The sequence below is a fragment of the Cyanistes caeruleus genome, chromosome 1, assembly GCF_971803275.1.
Source record: "Cyanistes caeruleus chromosome 1, bCyaCae1.hap1.1, whole genome shotgun sequence".
Lineage (NCBI taxonomy): Eukaryota > Metazoa > Chordata > Aves > Passeriformes > Paridae > Cyanistes > Cyanistes caeruleus.
Window position 1 is genome coordinate 17,408,188 of NC_141701.1, and position 22,450 is coordinate 17,430,637.

The 22,450-nt window shown below is 35.6% G+C and overlaps 1 long non-coding RNA gene across 1 annotated transcript; it reads left to right on the forward strand.

Annotated features, from left to right (window-relative positions):
- The first annotated feature begins 489 nt into the window (after positions 1 to 489).
- LOC147655342 (uncharacterized) lies at positions 490 to 17,898 on the forward strand. Its single transcript, XR_015284220.1, has 2 exons — positions 490 to 671; positions 12,324 to 17,898. It is a non-coding gene; the product is annotated as an uncharacterized LOC147655342 (long non-coding RNA).
- Positions 17,899 to 22,450: the final 4,552 nt, after the last annotated feature.

The window sequence follows — 22,450 nt, forward strand, 5'->3', positions numbered from 1 at the left end:
TATTTAGACCAGATTACTCAGACACAACATGAATCTCATGCAAACTGTTCAATGCATTCTACTCAAACTGGCAAAGATCTTTTTTAACGTGGAGCAGATACACAGCTCCCTTCTGACTGGTCCCTATGTACTGCTGCTGATGATGTGGCTTTTTCCCAGACATAAAGGCCAATGAATCCAGAGAAGTGGACATATAATTTTATAACATCTCTCAGCCTTTGAAACAAGCTAGGGATGTTACTGTCCTCAGCTGTGATTAAGAAGTATTTGGGGAAATGATAGTTTACACAGTCCCAAAGTTCTAAATATCAAGGCCTATTCTGATCATTCATTAGTAAAGAAAAAATAATGGCTATGCCCAGTAATGAAGCATGGCTCTGTTTAATTCATTAATCCAGACATAGTTCAGGGGTAAATAGTGCCACCTGTGTCACCCCAATGAGCGTAACAATTCCAATTATGACAGAGCAACTGAATCCAGCACAGGCACCACTTATAAAAGTAAGAACACCTTAGTAATGTTGAAGCCTGACTCTTTAGCCTGGAGCAGCAACTTTAGTACTAAACAAACTGCTGCAGCAATACATCATGTAGGCTGTCTCGAGTCTGATTTACAAAGGAAAGCCTCAGCAGGGATGCTGGTACTTGGCACTAGATAAAACAGTGTGAAGGTGAGTTTCCCTAAAGCAAAACTTCAGTGTCTGAAACTATCCCTTCCTAGCCTTTGTTCTCTTCATACTGGTAAATGATAGCATGCAGTTAATTAAGAGATTTAAGGGTTCACCTGAGCTCTCAATGAGGATGAAGTATTTTATAAATTAGGAAAATTGCAGGGTTTTTCTCCTATTCTTTTTTTTTTTTCTTCCAGTGTTATATCATAAACTTTCCAAAGTCAGTATCTTGTGTCTAGATATACAGAAAGTATTTAGAGGTGACACTTCAGCATTTTATATATTTATATATCTCTTGTATAAAGGAGCTAAATGTTATTAGCCTGCATATATGAAGACGTTAAGGGGGTCATTGCAGTGTCATAAGGAATAAAAAAAAAATGTGTATTTCATGATTCATAAGGTCATGCTGGCATTAGTTATATTTATTGAGGAAGGTCCCCAGTCACTGAGGCTGACAGTCAGTGACTGGCCTGAATTGATGCTCTCAGAGCATGGGCTGCACCAGGGGCTGGCTGCATGCAGCCTAACAGGAATGAATCTTGGAATGGTCTGACTCCTAGGCTGTTCTCAGGAAGCTGCTCTCAGAAATGTAAAGCAGTTGACTATTTCTCATGTTACAACACAAAGGAAGAGAATGAGTTGTGTGTGTATCCCAGGGTATATCTCCACCTCCCAGTACTACTATTAATCGCATAGCAACAGCACATCAGTCTAAAACTGAGTAATTTCTCAAGAATCTGAACATGATATACAGTAACATTATGGCTAAATGGAGAACTCTTTCAGTAACTGAGATACTATACTTCATGAATGCATTATAATATATTTTAATGTCTCTAAACTGAAAAAAAATCTCTGTTTTGTTTTTGAGTATACTTTTGGGTGCAAAATAATTAGACAATATAATTGTCTAGTAATGAAATATTAGTATTTTGCAAGTACATTATCTAAAACAAACAAAAAATTCCAGAAGGAAAAAAAATTAAGAAAGGCTTAAACTGATGCATTTGCTGATATCTGCAAACATTTACTTTGTATCAATATATATCCAGTTTTTAAGATTTCTATGTAAAATTGTTAGCTCTGTCAAATTGAATGCAAAGATCCTAAAATGTATTTTAAAACATACCACTTGATTATTCTGAAATACAAAACCTAAAACTTGAAATGTAAAACAGTCCAGGTTCATAATCTCACAGCTTTTAAACTGCACACTTTACATTTATGTAGATCTTCAAAAAGAAAATCTGATTCTTCCAACTGAGTCAATGTGCTCAGCTAAACTTCTTATGTTAATGGACTCATCTTCACAGCCAATACAGAAAAATAAGCTTTTTCTAGAAGTTATTGTAGATTTTCTGCTCTTCCAATGTGCTGAACAGCAATTCACAGGTGAAGTTATCAGCTAGATCCAAATTTCAAGAGAATACTCTAAAGTTATCTTCCTTTATTCTGTCAGAAAAATCTTTCTTTGGGAGAAGATTGTCACTGAAGAAGGCCAGCTCCTTCCCACCTCCTGTCTGTAGCAGTGTCTTCTGCAGTGTGACTCAGTGGAAGTTGATTCTTTTTCTTCCCACCTCTCCTGTTTCTCACAGCTCAGTCCAGATCTATTCTTTTACCTGTGACTGCTACTGAAAAAGACTAACTGGATACAGACTAGCAGAGCAGAGTCATTTCTCAGGAACACCATAATAGTTCTGATCAATATTATCCTAACAACATAGTATCTTGACCATCTGAAAAGTTGTCAGTTTTGGGGCACTTATATCCTCTGTGAAGAAAATAGTGGTTTGAAAAGTTTATGATATGAGTTTTGTTCAGCTGTGTATCTCATTCTGCACACTTCCTATTGACCCCCAGATCTCGAATACAGAACATCTCAAAAATGCAGTAAGAGTGAAATAAACACTAGATATACTGATCTGATTTCTCTTTAGCATTGACAAAGAGCACCAGTCTCACAGTAAATAGCTGTCTTTAGTTATGCATAAATCCCATTTGCTTTTTCCACAGAGATTATAATTCCTAAGAATTTAGGAATTTGCTGAAGATAATATTCCTTAGAACCTTGCCAGAACTTAAGCTGAACCCCTAAATTCTGAGCTGGGTTTTTAAGCCAATGATTTTGTAAGTGTATTCTGTATTTGATCTAAATTATTAAACAAAGGGTAAGGGACTAATTTTTTTTTTTTTTAAAAAAAATCATCCAAGAACATATGATAGGAAAAGGAAATAGGTCAAGAATGGGAAAAATTAGGAATTGTATTTTCATTCTTTGAGAGCTGAGGTCAGTGGTGGAAAGGAAACCTCACTATTACATTTGCTTTACAAGTAGCTGGTGTCTCAAACCAAATAATACAACAGACTAAAAAACTGTTGTAACCCCTTCAGCTTTCATAAAAAATATGAGACTTGGGTAGTTTAATACTCCTTCAAATTCCCTAAAGTCCATAGTGTTATTTCCAATATAGGAGCAATAAAAGGCTATTCATAGTAATTCTCCTTATCTTCGTAATGATGAAAAATAACTGTTCTAATATTTAACACCTTCCCTATCAGATGAAAATTTTCAAGAAGCAAGCACTCAATTCAAAAACCGGAGCAGACAATAAATCAAACTTTTACTAGTAATCTTGGTGTAGAGCTGGGAAAACAGAAAATGCATCACCTTAGTAGTCCCACAAGGTCAAAGCTGAAGCACATTTGGAATATTTACAGAAAATATTTCTGAGGATGCATTTCCAAAGTCAGGTATTATACAAAGCATTGCTTTCCAGGCCAGCAGGTTTTCCCAAAAATTTATAACTCAAAATAAGCTAACCTGAATTTTGTACAAAGAGTTCTTCTATATGCATAGCCTTTTTTCAAGTCAAGAGATATGCCTGAAGAAATTACCCAAAAAAAACAAGTAACATAGGAATTCTTTGAGTTAAATTAAAAATGGCCTGTTAATTGTCCTAGTTATTGCAAAAAGACATACAGTTTCTGAATAAGTCACTGTTTTTCGTAATTAGTATAAAGCTAATTGGCAGTGAAAACAATTCCATACTTATGGTAATGAGTTTTCAAAACTACTAGGAGTTGTAAAGGTAAATAAAGGCAAGTAGGTAAAGTTAGACTTCTTAGAATGCAAAGTTCAGTCCTTTTCACCTTGTCCCAGAGAAGATGCAATAGAAGTAGAAATACTTTCTCTCCAAGCAGTGAATCTGATCAGGATTTCATTCTTTCGTATTTTACCTAAATAAGTCAGAAATGCAAAATGACAGTTCCTAATTTTAATTCCATAACATCCAGAGAGGAACACACAGAATGAACAGAAAATGGACACATGTTTTAATTTCTGAGAATAGCTATTCATGGTATGCCATAATAAGTAACAGAATGTACTGCAACAGAATATTAACAATCTGAAGAGACTAAGAAAATAATTTATTATCAGAAAGGATGCTGGCTTCCCAGGATTAGGAAAAAACAAATTAACTAAAAAACATTCCTTCTGAATATTCATCTGTCTCTAAACATTTAATATTGGCAACACTGAGGGACTGGACCAGTTTGAAAAAGTATGGCAATTTGAATATTTTTAGGCCAGAATACATTTTATTCAGCATCTGTCAATTTCTGTAGTACACATACATGTTTCTTCAAATACATTTTCCCAATATTTTTACCCAAGTAGGAAGGTTAACTGTACTGTATTTAGAAGAGAGATTTTTTTTTCTCAAGAAATATGTAATAGCAATAAAATCAGAAGAAACAGGTCTGAAAATAGAGCTAAAAGATGCAATTTCCTTAGCAACAAAAATTCTCAGATGTTCTCTAAATTGCAAAACCTTGCAAAAACTGGAAAAAGCATCTACTGTGTTCACATTCTCCCCTCCCCTGTATTCTGAAGTCTTGCTTTGTAATTATGGGTATTCATATAGACAAGTAAAATGCTTTCTGAAATGAAGGACTTCAGCTCCTAACAATTTTCCTTACTTATATTTTCAAGGTGGCTTATAAAAATGTAGAGATTGAGTATTTTTACACAACATCTGGCAAAAATGTGAGGAGGAAACCAAAGATGCCATTTTATATGCATGCACACACACATGCACACACATATTTAATACATATACACATACATTATATCTATATGTATGAAGTACAGCAAAAATCCCACACACAAACTAATAAACAAAAAAAAGCCCCAAACTCAAAGAAATTCAAAGAGAAATGAAGACTGATTAACAGAGGATGATATAGGGGTTGGAATGGCAGTAAGGGGCTATCTCATGGCAATTTTTTTGGGAAAGGACCAAACGTAGCTCACAAGAAACAATACACAGAACCAAGAGAATTAGCGCAGAGAAAAATAGGAAATAACAATACAAATAACTCACAGGTAAAGGAAGTAGGATTTTAAAAATAAAAAAAAATTATATTTTAAAATATAAAAGTAAAATGTATTTAATACGAAGGCATTGCTTTCCTGTTGTGGTTTCCTGTATGTTTTCTGCAGAGTATGACCACAAGCCCATGCTGAACTGCAGGCATCATTAGAGTTTTGAGGGAAGACAAGATGAATCTGTACAAGTTTCCTTCTGGTATTATCCAGTGGTATCCTTGCCTCCAGTGCAGTGGACAAAAGACACAGTGTAAGACCAGGTTTCTCCCAGAAGGAAGCTCTCTGACACACAGGCAATGAAGTTTTCTAGGCAGCTGCCTGGGTATAAGCTGGGTACTGCTGCCACAAGCATCCCCAGGATTCGACAGTGAGCCAGAGCTGAGGTCACTGAGCTCAATCAGTCCACAGTTGCACCAAAATTCCACTTCTTAGGTTAGTTGTCAAAGTAGGGGTTTTTTGCAAGTACTCTTTAGTTTAGCACTAGATGATTCAATTTCAAAATATTGTGTATAATAAAGAACAAGTGATCAGATTAAATTTTTCTGACTCAGTTTAACATAGAAAACCCCTACTAATATCAGAGACATGACTGATAAAGATGTGGAATGCCTCTTGCTTTCAAACCCTAGAACATTTAATGTTTCTGGCTGTAGTCAAAAATTCATCAGGAATATTGAAACAATTGACTTGGATATAAGATTTATTTCCTTTCTTTTTTTATCATTTATCAAAATCTAAATGCTTTGGGCAGCCAGCTGGATGTTTCTTTCCTTCTTCCCCCTCCTCCCCCAGTGCCCCGAATTCTTCTTTGAAATACCATTAATATTCATCAAAATATTTAATTAGAGACAATTTGTTTTTCTGTGTGTGTATTTATTTGTTCAGCAATTAGTAACCCAATGTCACTTTTTCCCCCCGTTAGTCACTGCATGGGTTCTAATTCATGATAATTCATGCTGAGGAATGAAAAACAAATTGGCATATTTTTCTAGGAATTCTGATTCTGCCCATTACCCAGATAATCCTCTTTTTTATTTCCAGGCTCCTTTTTTTAGTTTATGTACAGAGTGTGGATTATTCAGACTGAAGCAAATTTTTAGGTGGAAATTCTATTGTTTCTGTTTTCTGCCTCCTCTCCCATTTCCCTTGTTCACACCATATTTTGCAGAAATATGTTTTCAGTAAACAAGTAGAATTCTATTACATTGCTATTGCACCATTAAAATAAATGTTTTCCTAATTTACTCATTTGAGTAAGTCAACTTGGAAAATTTTTAGAATATTCAATCATGATTCCTTAAAATCAGACAAAATTCAGTTCTTTGTAGTCATCACCAAGTTGGTGACTCTTGGTGTTGCAAGGGACAAAGGATGTCTGAACTTAAATGAGACAATTTAGATTAAATCTACACTGTAGCAATCTCTGTGACTATTGTTGGAAATTGTTTAACCACTTCTGTCAATTTTTCAGTCGCACTATGAAGTGCAGTTCAGTGCAGTTTATCCTACTCTCTACAAACTAAAAAATAACCTCTGAGCCAGGAGATATTGGCTTAATCCTTGACTACATGGTATATTTCTTACACTATTTTGGGTGGGTTAATAACCCAGCTAAACCAAATTTCAGGTTATAATTTATATTCCTGAGACCAAATTGCTATTGCTTTTAGGGAGAAACCAAGAATCTATTGAGAACTTTTCAACAACATACTTCACTGTGGACAAGATTTGTTTTATCACCAGTTAATTGAATTTTTATCATGGACTTTTTTCCAATTCCAAGATGGAGTTTCTGGTCAGAGGAAAAACTGGAGGCAAAACCAGACCAATTTTTAATCATAGCAGTTTCTCATATATATGAGCAAAATACAGATCTTTCTTCCTTCTGTATTGATCTCTTGCCATGTGAATACTTAGCAGCAGTGAAATCCGAAAAAGTTTTCTGAAACTACATTCTTCATTTCCAGATAACACTAGTAATCAGCATATTTATTTTCCCTCATTTTCCCTCTTCTGTTTATTTAGACTAAGAACTTGAGGACCTTAAAGTGGGGCCTTTCTCCACTTGGTACACTTTAATTTATTCTCATAGAAACAATTGTCTCTTCTACCACTTATTGCTTCCCTTTGATATGTCCCAGCTTTGTTCACTTCAAATAAAAAGGCATTTTAAGCTATATTTTATTTGATGAAACTGTGTGGCTTTAAGTCAGAGGAATCATATATCTCTCTTGTTATTTTAGTAGAAAGAATTCTCCTGCATCATTTTGTAAGACTTTGTCAAGCTTCTAAACCCAAGTAAATATGTTTAGAAAAAATGATGTTTTGTTGCAGTTTTTGCATGAATTTTACTTTACTACAGATAGCTGTTACTTGTTATATTTATTTTTTTTAAGCACTCCTGTGCCTATACAGCAGTTTCTTTTATCCCAGACCAGGTAAATAGAAAATTAAATTAAAAATCATTAGCCTTAAAAATTTATAGGGTTTGCATTAAGTTTTTACCAATAATATTGGAATGGATGAAGCCTGTGCTCATTAATGACTGCTTTCAGACCTAATTGCTTCACTGTTCCTCTCTGGCTTTTGATTTCAATAGAACTTCTGATGTAAACTACTGCTTAGTGTGAGGAAAAGAAATTACATTCATAGAGAACTTTTAATATTTTCATCATTACTTTTATTATTGTCCTTTTCACATTTAGCCAATAAAATATATGTAAAATGCCCCTGAAACATACCTAACGTTATAGTAGCATACAATAAATACACTGTGTGCTGTGCATAACTGAAATTTGTGTCATGGATAGCATCTTGGATATCAAGAATGAAGAATTTTCTAAGAGAAGAGAAACTGAATTGTCTATACTGGTTTTGGCTGGCTTGGCTTGGATAGAGTAAATTTTTTTCATAGTACCTTGCATTGGACTGTGCTTTGGATTTGTGATGGAAACAGACTTTTTAACATTGAAATGTTTTTGTCTTTTCTGAGCAGTGCTTACAAGACCTTTTCTGCCTCTCAGCCTGCCCCAGTAAGGAGGCTGGGGATGCACAGCTAGGACCAGTGATATTCCATTCCATTTGGTGTCATGCTTATGAATTCCTTGTTAAATTTTGCTTGTGCACAGACTTTGCTTTACTTTTTAAACTATCTCAATCCGTAAATTTGCTCACTGTTCCTCTCCCAACTCTCTTCCCCATCCCACCAATAGGAGTGAAGGAGTGGCTGTGTGGGTCTGAGTTGATGGCTAGGATTAAACCATGCTATTGTTTGAGTTGCCTAAACTTGAAATCATGGACTCACACAAAGGCTTACATTGGAATTGATCCATGAAAGTGATCCTGTCCAGCTGCTTGCTAAAGCAGAGCCATCAAGAGCCAATCACACAGGACCATCCCAGACTGCTTTTGGTTTTATCTCCTCCAAGGAGGAAACATCACAACCCCTCCAAGCAATTTGTGCCAATGTGTTTTTCACTCTCACAGTAAAAATGTGTTTCCTGGTGTTCATAGAGAATCTCCTGTGTTTTAGTTTGTGCCCATTTTCTTGCTTTCTGTCACCAAAACCACTGTTAAGAGCCTGGGTATGTCTTCTTTGCACATTCTCTTCAGATATTTATAAACATTGCTAAGTACCCCCCTGAGCCCCGGAGCCTTCTGTACTTGAAGCTGAGCAGTCCCAGCTACCTCAGCCCTCCTTAAGTGATGCTCCACTCCACTCCTCTGGTTATCCTTATTGGAATCTCTTCCATTTGTTCATGTCTCCATTATGGGCCATGAAACTTATTTGTGTGTTTGAAGGATACATCTAAGCCTGATTTTTTTTTCCACATTTCCATAATATTAACTCAAGATTCCCCTTTAATCAATATCCAAATATTTTTTTTTGCCAGCACAGATTCTTAAGCATGACTTAGAAGCTGCAATGCCATAAAATAAGCCTTCTTTTCAGCTGTCTTTCAAAATTAGATGCAATACTTGCTACTCTCAGGAATTGCAGAAATCTCTGAAACTTCATAGTAGAAAAGAAGGGAAAGAACTGCTTGTTCTTGTACATTCTCATTAACCACTTTCTTACCAAATGAATTTCATTGCCAAATTTCTTACCAAATTAATTTCATTACCAAATGAATGAAAAAAAGGGAAGTAAATGCAGCAAATGGATTTTCCCTTAAATTGGAAAAAAAGGAAATAAACATTGACAGAATTATAAAGAAACACCAATTTATAAAGTAAGATTCCTTTCTGGGTCTTTGAACTCAAGTGTCTGAATTTTCAGACAACTCCCAAAGTCTCTATATTGTTCTTTGTTTATTTCAGTTTCTCTTTGAAACAAGTGAGGAGAAAGAGAAATCTATAAGTAAGAAAGAAGAAAGATAAACTTCAAAAGATTTCCACTTCACAACATCTGAGTAAAAAGAAACCTGAGGAAAAATCTGAAGGGTGTTTTCTGATGCTGGTGGTTTTTGTATGGTTTGTTGTTGTTTTTCTTGTTGAAATTCTAAAAAACATATTTCTGTGTGTAAAATATGAAGATGCATGAGATAAAAGTTATATGACACATAATGCAAATAAAAATCACTATATATACATATATGACCATATGAGGGGGAAAGTTTTACTTACGACATTTTGAAAGATTTACATTTCTGATATTTGAAAAAACAAATAGGAGAAATGCTTACATTTTCCTGTCTTTATCTATGAAATATATAGTATTTCTTTTTAGAAATTACATTTACTAAAGTCCAACATCTGTAAAACTTCATTTACAACATCTAACTTTTTATAATACTGGTAAAATATAATGCTCTTCGTGACAAACATCTTCCAATTGGTTTTATAGTCTGGATGAATAGGAAGAAAATAGGAAGAAAAATTTGTCCATAGCTTCTTTTTTCTGTGAAGTACTGATCATCAAATCTAATCTTCTCTCATCTTTTAAAAACATTTTCTACAAATAACACCAGGTATTGATCAGCTACTATGTCCCTGAGAAAGTTCTGACACTCAATTAGGTTAGAACAATATATACATCCAACTACATTATTTAAACTGTTAATGGTTATTCTAGAAGAAACACTGGAGGGAACTGATTTTATGTTTCATTTCCAACACTTCTACGTAGTAAATGAAAACACTTTTACACTCTAAATAGCAGATCAGGTAATTTTCAGAGTTTCATTCTAAAACACACTGTGGCTAACAGGAATATTTTACATGATAAGCTTTATGAATTATGAATTTATGATTTTTTCTGAACTTCTGAAGCATTACAAATCTTTAAGCTAACCTTGGCATTGGATAGTCACACTTTTGAACTAAATTATTCAGGGAATGAGGGAGAGGCAATCCTTGCCTCTGGCTTGTGAGACAAGAGTATAAATACAATATATATACCAGTGTTAAAGACAAACGATCAAGTGGTTCTGAAGTTCCCTGTGATATTCCCCTCAAATCCCACAAACTTAATAGGGATTCATAGTCTTAACTTTTTTCCCTCTTAACATTTCCATGCTGTTTCAATGATGTTCAATGTATTTTGTCACTGTGTAACTGGAAATATGGTATCTCTACAGAGGAGGAAAATAACCTCTCTTAAACAAAGATCTCATTGCCTGGATAAGGAGAGAAAACTATTTCAAAAGTATTAATCTCCCTAGAAAGCTGCAATTTAACTGACAAACCTAAATTTCTTACATATTTTGTCGTAAAAAATAAAATGTGTGAGAGCCAAAGCTTTCATTCTTTATAAAATCTTTCTTAAGAAAGAAACCAAAATGAAGAGTTCTTTCATTTTGTATATGGTCTATTCTACAGGTTAGTTATAGAATCCATTAAGAGATAACTATTTTCACTGTCTTCTTAAAATAGATGTTTGTTTTTCACTGACTCAATTATTTGGCAGAACAAAGTGGGAAATAAGTTTACTTCCAAGGAGAAGGAGAAAATAGGAAAACAGGGACAGTCAAGAATTTGTCTAGCTATCTCTTCAGGGAATCCAGGACCTCAGAGTATACTTAAGCTCTGAGCAGACAGAACAAAAGAACTGGTTTAATTACAAATATCAACCAATTTATTTCTCTTACAGGCAACGATTTTTGAACCATCATATTTGTATGTAAGGGAACAATGGCAAATAGGTGACTTCCACCTTTTAGTCATAGCTCAGATAGAAATACATTCCTTTAATGTGTGAAAAGCTAGGTGAAGTGATTTATTTTCCAGCTAAAAACAGTCCTGTCAATTCTTATGTGATTAATTACATTAATTGTTAAAATATAATATGAAGAACAAGAGAAGCATATTAATTTCCTAAGAAAAATTAATGAGGGAATGGAAATATAGCTATGTTATATGAAACCACACCACTGTCTAGTTAATGAAAACGTATGAAAGCTTACTTGTATTTTGTTTGGGGACTTGGTTTTTAGTTCATTGGCTGTTTTTGTGTGTGTGAGTTTGCTTAAGATACAAGGGTCTTTGATTACATAAGGCATCTAAAATATTTTTTGTCTGTTTCATAGGATCATTTCAAACAAAATCTTCTGTTTTTCAAAGCTTTGAATGTCAAATGAAAAATTCTGTCTACTAGAATGTTTGCTCCCAAATCAACTATTGATAATGTTCACAATGATATAAAACTTGAGAAACAAACATTTTGATGACTCAGTTACTGTATTTTTGCTTCTTATTAGCTATTTTAGATTGGTAATTAAAAAAAGAAAAATAATACCAGGGAGCACATTAGCTGTATGCAAAAGAAAAAAAAAACACACGCAAAAAGGGTACGAAAACAACATAACTTATTCTTCTCACTTGTCATGACACAAATGTTATAATGAAAATATAAAAACTATTATACTATTTTATATTGCCTAGTAAGAAACATGATTCATTGATCAATTAAAATAAAATAAACACTAAACAAGAAGTTTGGAAAGCTTAAAACATTACTTTTTTTATATGTAGACATGTAGGAAATTATCCTATTCTGGCTACTTTACTCACTCAAATCAGTTATTCTGTTCCATGGAGATGTTAGATGATATATTGCTCCTGGTTCTTTGTGACATCTATTTATGAACCTATCTCCTATTTAACCAATCTTCAAAACTTACTGATACCTTTTCTGTCCACAACCTTCTGCACTAACAAATTACAGAAGTTTCCATTTGCTTACAAAGAATTTCTATCTTTCATTCTTTAACTGACCCCAAATTAACATTAACAAATGCCTTTTTTGTTGTGTATCGCAGGATTTAATGAATAACAGCTCTGCACTCAGCTACTCACCACCTCGTACTAGTTGAGCAGAATGGAATTTTCTTCACTGCAGCACATACTGTGTTATGTTTTGGATTGGTGACCAAGGCAGTCACAGACACACACCAATGTTTTAGTTATTGCTGGACAGCGCTTACACAGCATCAAGGCCTGCTCTGTTTCTCTTGCTGCCCCATGAGCAAGACTAGAGTGAAAAAGGAGCTGGGAGAGAACACAGCTGGAACAGCTACGTCTTTGATCCCAACTGACCAAAGGAATATTCCATTCCATATGTACTGTACTTGGAAGTAAAAGCTGGGGGAGAGAAGGAAGAAGGGAAGGACTCTCAGAATTATGGTGTTTGCCTTACTACAGTGTTTGTGAGCAAGTGGCTGTGCCAGGCTAGGCTCCTGACTGAAGTCAGATCACCCTTGCAATACTGTATATGCAATTTTTTTCTATGTTTCATGCTAAATTATTTAAAAAAAAACTTCAGTGAAGACCTAAGATGTTTCAGGCATTGCAATACTCTGCCCAGAGAAGTGCTGGAATCATCATCTCTGGAAGTGTTCAACAGGCATGTGGATAAGACACTTGGGGATATGTCTTTGTGGTAACACAGCAGTGCTGAGCTAGTGCTTGGACTCAATGATCTAGGACATAATTTACAACCTTAATCATTTATGATTCCTTAAACATTATTTCTCATGTACTCCTGTAGTCTTCCATCCATTCATTATACATATATTTAACGATACATATATATTATTCTGTATTTTTGAATAACATATATTCTGCATTTTTATTATACATAGTTATTTGCGTCCAAAATTTTTAAAGCTCATAAAAGCTTAGCAGATTAGAGACAGAAATCCTTTAAATTAGAGAAGACTAATATAGGAACAGATTTCTTATAAATCTTAGAAATTTGATTGTCCCCACCTCCTTACATCATCCCAATAGCATATAATCAGCGTGCTACTTTGCAAAAATTCAACATTAATAAATATTCTGGTGATTAAAGCCTGAAATAATGGAGTACTTATAATGGTACATCTGAGCATGCTAGGAAGTGTCATTTTGCCCTTTTAAACTGATCAGACACTCTCTTAATTTTCATGGCAGCTGCAGGAATTATAGCAAGATTGTGAAAACACATGATTTCACATCTTATTCCCCATGAATTGCTAAAAATTAAGATGAAGCCCTTTCACTTGCATCTCAGCTAAAGAACTAATAAAAAGTCCTTCTTCAGTTTCAGTGAGGTTCTTCTAACAGTTTATCCTTTCATCTGTTCACTCCTCTGTTGTAACTGAATATATGTATATACTTAACAGCAATTATGACATTAGAGATAACTGGAGTGGGAGTGTTTAGAATACTGATAAATCAACCCTCTTTAAACTGAACTTTACACAAATCTTTTGTCAGCGAAGTACTTTGTTTGAATGGTCAGTTCTTGCAAAATATTGATTTTTAACACTATGTACAGAACAGCTGGCTTCTAAAACTCAAGTTAACTGTGAGTATACATCATGGAGTTGGTGCTATATATTTAGAACTGGTGACTGTCATTCTTGATAGTTATAAGCCTGAAACTGAAACTAAAATGATCAGTCCTAGGAGCTGGAGAATTTTGAATTGAAGTGGGAGGTTTCCCTTCCTCCTTACACTCTTTACCATATTACTCAGTTTTGATAGGAAATTCGGTAGGATGCACTGCCTATTTACATTGTCTTGTGCTTCATTTTTTTTTTTTTTTTTTATTTTGGACAGTTTTTGTTACTTAGATGTCTATTAAATACAGGAGGTGGATGTCCATCTCTTCTTTACTCCTTTGGTACCCATATTGCTCACCTCGTCTGGCTATGACTTCACAAAGTCATAAATCTCATTGCTAGCAATCTCGTAACATCAGTACTCCAGCATTGCTACTTGTTTGGTAAAGTGCTTGTTTAGTGCTTCTGTAAGCTTATATTTATTTTCAAGGAAATCTAATATCAATTAGATCCTGCATAATTCATTTATATGTCTCACAGGTCTGTGTTGGCTACACTCTGCCTGCTGTTGGTTATTTCAGCAATGCTGATCTTTATGTTTGAAATATACAATTCCCTTGTTGACTGACAGAAAGACAAAGAATATATTGTAGTTTAAGAATGTACACACTTTCCCAGCCAGCATTTGAGACTGAATTATGTGCTATTCCAAATCTATCTTGTTAAGTCTTATTGTGGTCACTCTTCAGTTGCTAAGATAAAGCAGCCAGGAAATACATTAGTCTTACTTCATAGACACTAAACATTATGACCAGCCATCAGATATCTTTCTTTATGTGAAATTTTGTCTTCATGTTTTGCTTTTCTGCTCTAAATAGAAGGAAACTTTAGTAGTGAATATGGTTTTGCTGCTGTGGTTGCTTCCCTTCTGCTATATCCTTTTATTGGGAATTGAAAGACTTTTCAAAAGCAAATTGCCTAATGACAATTCTTGGAGTTTCACAATAAACAAAAATCTTTCAAATGAAGTACCATCAAATCAGGTTTCACCTAGGAAAAAAAATCATGATAAAATGAATTTTCTATCCATTAGCCTGACTAGATATGGCTTAGAAATGGATTATAAATCACTCCAGCAGTGTCAAGACTAGAGACCCACTGAACAATTCTTGACTCTTAAAAAATCTACCAAAGGAAGTCAGATAAAACTTGTCAAAATTGAACAGGATGTTGTGTTCAACACTGATTTGCCCTTGAAACAGTGAACTGTATGGTGAAAAAGTTCTCTTTAAAACAAAAATCCTGAAAATTGCTGCATAAATTTTGTTGATCACAATAATAAAAGGCTGAGGTCTTTTGATAAAATTAATCCAAGGAAAAAACATGTAAGAGAAGTATATCACCACACAGAAAGTTATCTTTAATGTTTTGTTTCAATGCTGATCTGCATCAAAATATTTGTATGTTTACACAGGTTATGTGATAAATTGTCACCTTTCCTGTATTTTCAATGTTGAGGCTATGTAACTCAAAGGGAATATAGCTCCTTTGGAGTATTCAAAATCACATATACGCTCTGGAGTCTCTCTGATAAAACTGCTGGACAGTAAGGAAGGCCCACAGAGAGGAGACAGTTATCTAGCAAAAATGTTTACAACATTTTAAATATTAGAACAGCAAAATTTAATTTAACAACCACTTACAGACCTGCTTTTTTTAACAACTGATATAAATTTCATTCTCTAATACTCAAATACTGTAAAAGATAATTGCCCCAGTTATGACTTGCTTTAAAATAAGTGCACAGAAGCATTTCCTGTTGCTGCACAAAATATTTGTATATAAGCATATTAACACCATGACCTGTCCATGATTCTAATAAACTAGAATAAGGCTACAGAGCATTCTCTGATCAGCAGTTCATGATTTTGTCACAGTTTGTTCCCCTCCACGTATTTCTTCTTCAAAGTGCATAGGTCTAGGTTACTCAGGGACTCAATTCATAGAAGCCATTTCACCTTTCTTACTATCTTTATAACCATTAGCTCTTATTGAAAGACTGTCATCATGATTGCTTAAGTATTTAAAATGTTTTGTGTCAGATTGTATTCAAGCTTCAGGGATGATGGAGTGTAACGTGCTGGTCGTGGGTGGGGAGATGAAAAACCACAGCTCACAAACCAGATGCTCAGGAGACAAAACAGCCTCATTTATTTGGCAGAGCTCACTTTTATACTCGATTCAAAACTCCTGGGCTGATAGTTATTGTCTGGGATCTCTCTCCACCCAGAACTCTGGACAGTGAAGTTCTTACTTCTCATCTTGAATAGGGATGGCTGAGGGTCCCCTGTAGCTTATCCAGGGAATGTTCAGGCATGAACTAGGCCAGCCAAATTGGATTTGGGTTATGGTCAGATTTACTTTGTCCAGTCCAGGCCAGCTGTACTGTGGCAATACTGTGACTGTGGAGCACTTGTAAAACCTGTTATGTCAGATGCTAAGAGATTTACACATGTTAATATAGTTCACTGAGTGAATATCAGAGAAAGAAGCTGGGACAAGATAAAACCCAGGGCTGTTAGAGAAAACAACAGGACAAGCTGTGTTGGTTTTGGCTGGGCAAATTTCCTTCACAGTAGAGTGTATGTGGCTATATTTTGGATTTATGCTGGAAAGAGTGTTGATAATACAGATAATATAATATTGATGAGCAACACCTGAGCAGCATCAAGGTGTTTTCTGCTTTTCATGCCATCCCACCAGTGAGGAGTCTGTGGGTGCACAAGTGGTTGGCAAGAGACACAGCTGGACCAGCTGACTCCAGCTGCCTCAAGAGATATTCTCTGCCATATGTCATCATGTTCAGCATGCAAATATGCAGGAAGAAGGAAGGAGGACACAATTGTAGTGATGACATTTGTCTGCCCAATTCACATTACTCATAATGGAGCCCTGGTCTCCTGCGGATGGCTGAACATTTGCCTTCTTGTGGGAAACTGAATTCCTTGTTTCACTTTGTTTTTCCTGTTAAACTGTCTTTGCCTCAACCCACTAATTTCCTTTTACTCTTCTGATCCTTTTCCCTATCCTGCTGGTGTAGGAGTAAGCAAAGAGTTGGTTGGGACAGAGTTTCCAGGTGGGGTTAAAGCATAGCACAAGGATACAGCTGAACACCAAGCAAAGTATGAAGGGAAACAGCAGAGACAGACTGCAGATATTCAGGAGCAGGTCTAGATCTGGATCATTCAAGAAAAAAGACTCAGAAGCTGATCCTATAATCAGATGAAAAAATGTGTTATAGAGCAACACCTAGAATCAGGTTTAAAGGCTATCAGGTGCCCTGAGTCCTTGAAAGGAGTCAGTGGCTTCTGCTTTGTCAAAATAGGCTGTGCATGATAACAGCATCAGTGGCTATATTGCTGGGGGAACAGCTAAATTCTGTATTCATAGCAACACTAATAATCATCCTTGCACAAGGAAGAAAAGACTTCCAGTTCATTCTTCTGAACATAGTGAAGAAAATGCATTTTTGAAGACAAGCTAGGGTGATTCCTTTACTAAGTCTGTGAATGAAGCCGATTTCTATTGGATTACTTTACTAATCAAACAATAGTCAAGAAAATGTTAGTTTCATTTTCATTTGTTGTTACTCTTTCTAAAGAATTCTAACACAATATTTATGCCAAGTGTTTACTAAATACAAAATGTTAAATATCTATTTATAAAACCATTATACATGCTAGAAACTCTTATAAAAATTTTTAAAAGTACAATTCTTATGACAGATGGGAAAACTGTATGAAACAAAAAAGATTATTCCGAGTTAGAAATACAGGATTACACCAAAACACAATAATTCCTGGCAGAAGGAAGATGACTAAGAAGAAAGCCCTAGAACTGGGAGAATGCCCAAGTATTTCTGACTAGGCTTACATAAAAAAGTTTTTTTATTCAAAATCTCCCAAAAGAATAAACGTCTTTTATTGCTATTCTTTCATATAATCTAGAGAAACTTTTTGTGTGCTGTATGTTTCTATTTTTAGCAAGTTCTGTGAATTTATTCTTCATTCATCTACTGAGGGGTAACTTGCCAGTATCTTGATTTGATACTGAAGACATACTGGTCCCATTTGATTCAACATCAATTCTCAGTCTTAAATCTTAAACCTTATTAAGTAATAGTGACTTGACAGCTAGAATAATATCACAGTTTAATTTTTCAATCTGTGCATAGGGAAGGGTTGGACTCTGTTTTGGAGCTATTCATCACAGAATTCACCCAAATAGGGGTTCAGTACCTACTCAGAGTCATTTAAATTAATGTTCAAATGCAACTATAGGACCAGCTCTATGGTATATGTGCAATAGTAATAAAGAGAGGAAACTTTGGAAAGGTTATTAAGACCATGAGCTCAAACAAAGTGATGTGGTTTCATAGTGACAGGTGAATTTCTTCCCCAAGCAGTTGACCTCTGGGTAGGTGTGTTTCACTGCATCCAGGGTTTCAGGTTCCCTCAATTTCCAGATCCAAGGGCTGAGCGCAGTGTGCTGTTCCTCTCTGGTCTGCAAAGATGGGTTTCTTCTCAAATTGTAAAAGATTTATGTAAATACAGAGCTGGGAAATGGGTAGGATTTTCTTCTGGCTCTTTTGGTTTCTACCCAAACACAGAAACTAATTACAAAACACGTGCTTAACACGTGTTGTGGCTGGAGTCAGGTAGTGGGAGCACTTCCCTCTCCCTGTATTTCCCAGTGTTATTCTATACATAAAAATCTACCTTACAAAACTACAGTCAGCAGTGGGACAGGAGAGCAGAAGTAAAAGTGAAAACTTCTGGGCTGACATAAAAGTTTAATAAGTGAAAGGGGAGAAAAAGGTTATAAAAAAGCAATCATCAGCATGTCCTACAAGCAAAATGCTGCCCAGATAGTGACTGGGAAACAACTACCTTGGAAAACAATTTTTAGTTTTGATTATGGCATTACATGATATGCAGTATCCTTTTCTCTTTTTACTTTTTTTTATGGTTACAATGAAAAGCCAGAAATTGAAAGATTGAAGAAAATAAAGCAGTACAAAAGTAATAAAGAGAAATATAACAGACAAGCAAAAAACCAAAGAAAATTAAAAGTAAGGACAAGTTTTTGTGAAGCCATAAGCGTCCTGGATTTTGGAAATTAAAACTAAATTTACGTAGAAGTACTTAAATCCTTAAAAATGCAGAAATGCAGAAAACAATGTATTCAAAACCTAAATATCTTCCTTAGTTGTTTTTTTTTTCCCTTAAAACTGACAAGTGAACAAACCGAAATTTATTCCTATGTATTTTTTCATCTATTGTAGAGGAACTGAATAGGTGACGTGGAATTTTGGCTCTTTCCTTTAAAGAAACAAACTATCTCCCCCCAAGAAACGAGTTTATGATAAACTTTTACAGTATTAGGAAAACCAGATGCAAAATAATATTATGAAATTCCCCTTTACAAACCATGAATTATAAGTATTGATTTGCTCTTAGTACACTTACTTTTAAAAATACCAGAAATATTAATTCTTATTTTGAAGTTGGACTCTACAAGATAATTTTCCATATATTTAACCTTTATTCCTAAGGTCTTCTGTACTAAGAAAACATTGAAATCTTGACAAAATTATTATAAAAAAACTTCATGATACCACTATATTTCCACTTACATAATATGGAAACCAGAGGAATTTAATAAAAGCAAGGTTTGATTTTCATATTTGCTGTAAATCCAGAGTACCTGGGAACGCACTACAGTGGTATCACCTGAGCTCCAGTGAGCATGAAAAATTACTAACATTCCTTCATTTCCAGGATTAGCTGTAGATGACAGTGACTATCTGGAAATAAAATCTATAAAAATATTTTAAAATAATTTTGCCCTTACTGAACTCCTTTGCAACAGTTGTTATTTTTCCATTCTGCAACAGTACACTGCTTAGCACAGTGATAATTTTATGATTCACAACTGTGGTTCCTTAATGTTATCAAAATACAGTTAATGACTACAATCATTTTAAGATGATGTGTGGTTACCCACTGTAATTCAGTATGGGTTAATAATAAATGTATAGACTAATGATTTCCTATCCATACTTAATATAATTTGATATTTTTAGCACTCTAAACTATTGGTATGTAGTATTTACACAAACAGTGATACCTGTTTAATTCAGTAATATGAAATAATGCTGACGACTTTCTCATCACCTGTGCCTGTATTGTTACTACACAGTAATTCAAATTGGTGCACGTTTGAAGTGTAACTAAAAATCTTTGTTTGCATTTGTCCTGATCCTAACTGAATCACAACTAAGCCCCACACAAATGCTCATTTCCTTCCAGTAGGATGGGGGTAGAATAAGAAGTAAAAGTGAAAAAAAATTTCTTTTTTCTATTTAATAGGTTAATAGGCAAGCAACAGCTGCACATGAAAGCAAAGTCATCTCCAGGATATCATGGCTTCATCACATGTAATGGTGACTTGGGAAAGCAAACTCCACCACTCCAAAAGCATCCCCCCCCCACACACACTCTGTTTTCTTCTCCTTCCTGCAGCTTCTTATGCTGAGCATAATGACATAAAGCATGGAATGAATATTCCTTGGGTCATCTGCGGTCAGCTGTCCCCGTTGTGTCCCTTCTTAACTTCTTGTGCACCTACATCCACCTCACTGGTGGGGGTGAATGAGAAGCACAAAAACCCTTGTACTGCTCAGCAAGAACAAGAACATCCCTGAATTATCAGAAGTGTTTTCAGCACAAATCCAAAACACAGCGCTTTGGGAGGTATTGAACTCTGCCCCAGCCAAATCTAACACAACTAGATTGTCTGTAAATTTAATAGGATTGGATTTAACATTGGATAGGCTGGGAGCTGTTTTCAACCCGACACCCAAGACAGCTGAGGCGGAGCTGCACAGCAGCTCCCAGGGTAAGTGAGGAGTGACAGCAGTGGGAAACTCCCTGATGCAAGGGATAGAACCCCCCTGCTATTGACATCACTGTTATCTGGAGAAGTTTGTTGCTTGTCCAGTCTCAGATTCAAGGTGCTCTGAAGAGGTTGATAAGGCTTCTCTAGTATTTGTTCTCCTCTGCTGCTCTTCCATACAGGCATTGTGAGGAACCAATTTAACCTTTATTCAAACCTCAATATTGTATGGATTTTAATTATTACAGGGGCCTTACACATCCTGGGAGCCTAAACATGTGCCACATGAAGGAGGCAGCTAGGTCACATGAAGGGAGAGGAGACTGCTGAAGCAGACAACCCATTTAGAAAATGTCTCTGTCTCTGGGGGGATTTCACCTGACAGCCAGTCAAGGGAGTATTAGGTTAAGGAACATTTAAACTGATTGAATCATAGAAGTATTCAATGCTTTGGGTTGGAAGGAGCCTTAAAGATCATTTAGCTCCAACCACCTGCCATGGACAGGGACAGCAACCTGGTCCCAAACATGCACAGGTCCATGAGGCCTGATGGGATGCACTCACAATTCTTGGGGAGGCTGTCTGATATTTTGAAGTCTGTCTCAGATATTCTTTAAATATCACACAGATTATGGGGGGCTCCAAAGGGCTGGAAGAAAGCACATGTCATTTTTGTCTTCAAGAAGGACAAGAAGGAAGGTCTGGTTAGTTACATCCTAGTCCCTTAATCCATTAAGTAACACAACTAATAATCCGAGAAAGCATGTCCAAGACTACAAAGGACAAGAAGGTTACAGGGAGCATTAAGCAGGATTTACAAAGGAGAAATCATGCTTGGCCAACCTCACAAACTTCTGCAAAGGAATGGTTCAGAGAATGAGAGAAGTGGAGGATATAGCTTATTTTGAATTTTCCAAGGCTTTTGATGTTGAGTTTCACAGCATTCTACCGATTAAAATTATGAAGAATAATCTGATGATGATAAATAATAACATGCTAAAATTATGAAAATTATAAATAAACATATAATTAAAAACAGGTGAAAATAGATTATAAATTGTCTGAAATAGATGCTTACTGGAATCTAATGAGCAGCATGAAACCAACCTGTAGACCAGCCACTAGTGGTGTACCCCAGGGGCTGATTCTTGGACCAGTACTATTTAATTTCTACCTTAATGACCTTCAAAAATTTTGCTGATGATAAAATGTGGGAGCTTGGTGGCCAATGATAAAAAGGAGGAGTTTGATGGCTGATACACCAGACAATTGGTGACATTGAGAGGGGCCTCAACAGAGTAGAGAAATGGGCTAACAGGAACCTCATGCAATTCAATACAGCAAGTGGAAAGTCCTGCACCTGAGCAGTAAGTGACAACAAGCAGGAAAAGAGCTTGTCAGGAATAGGCCTGAACATGAGCCAGACCAGCAATGTGCCTTTGACACAAAGGTCAGCAGCCTCCTGGGCCACAGAAAAGTGTTACTAACAGGCCAAGGCAGGTGATTCCTCCTCTCCACTCAGCACGAGTGAGGCATATCTGCAGTGTGTCCAGTGCTGAGCTCCCCAGCATAAGCAAGACATGCTCAAGCAAGTCCAGTGAAGGGACAGAAAGATGACAAAGGGACTGGAGTAACTTACATTCAAAGAAAGGCTGAGCTGGGAC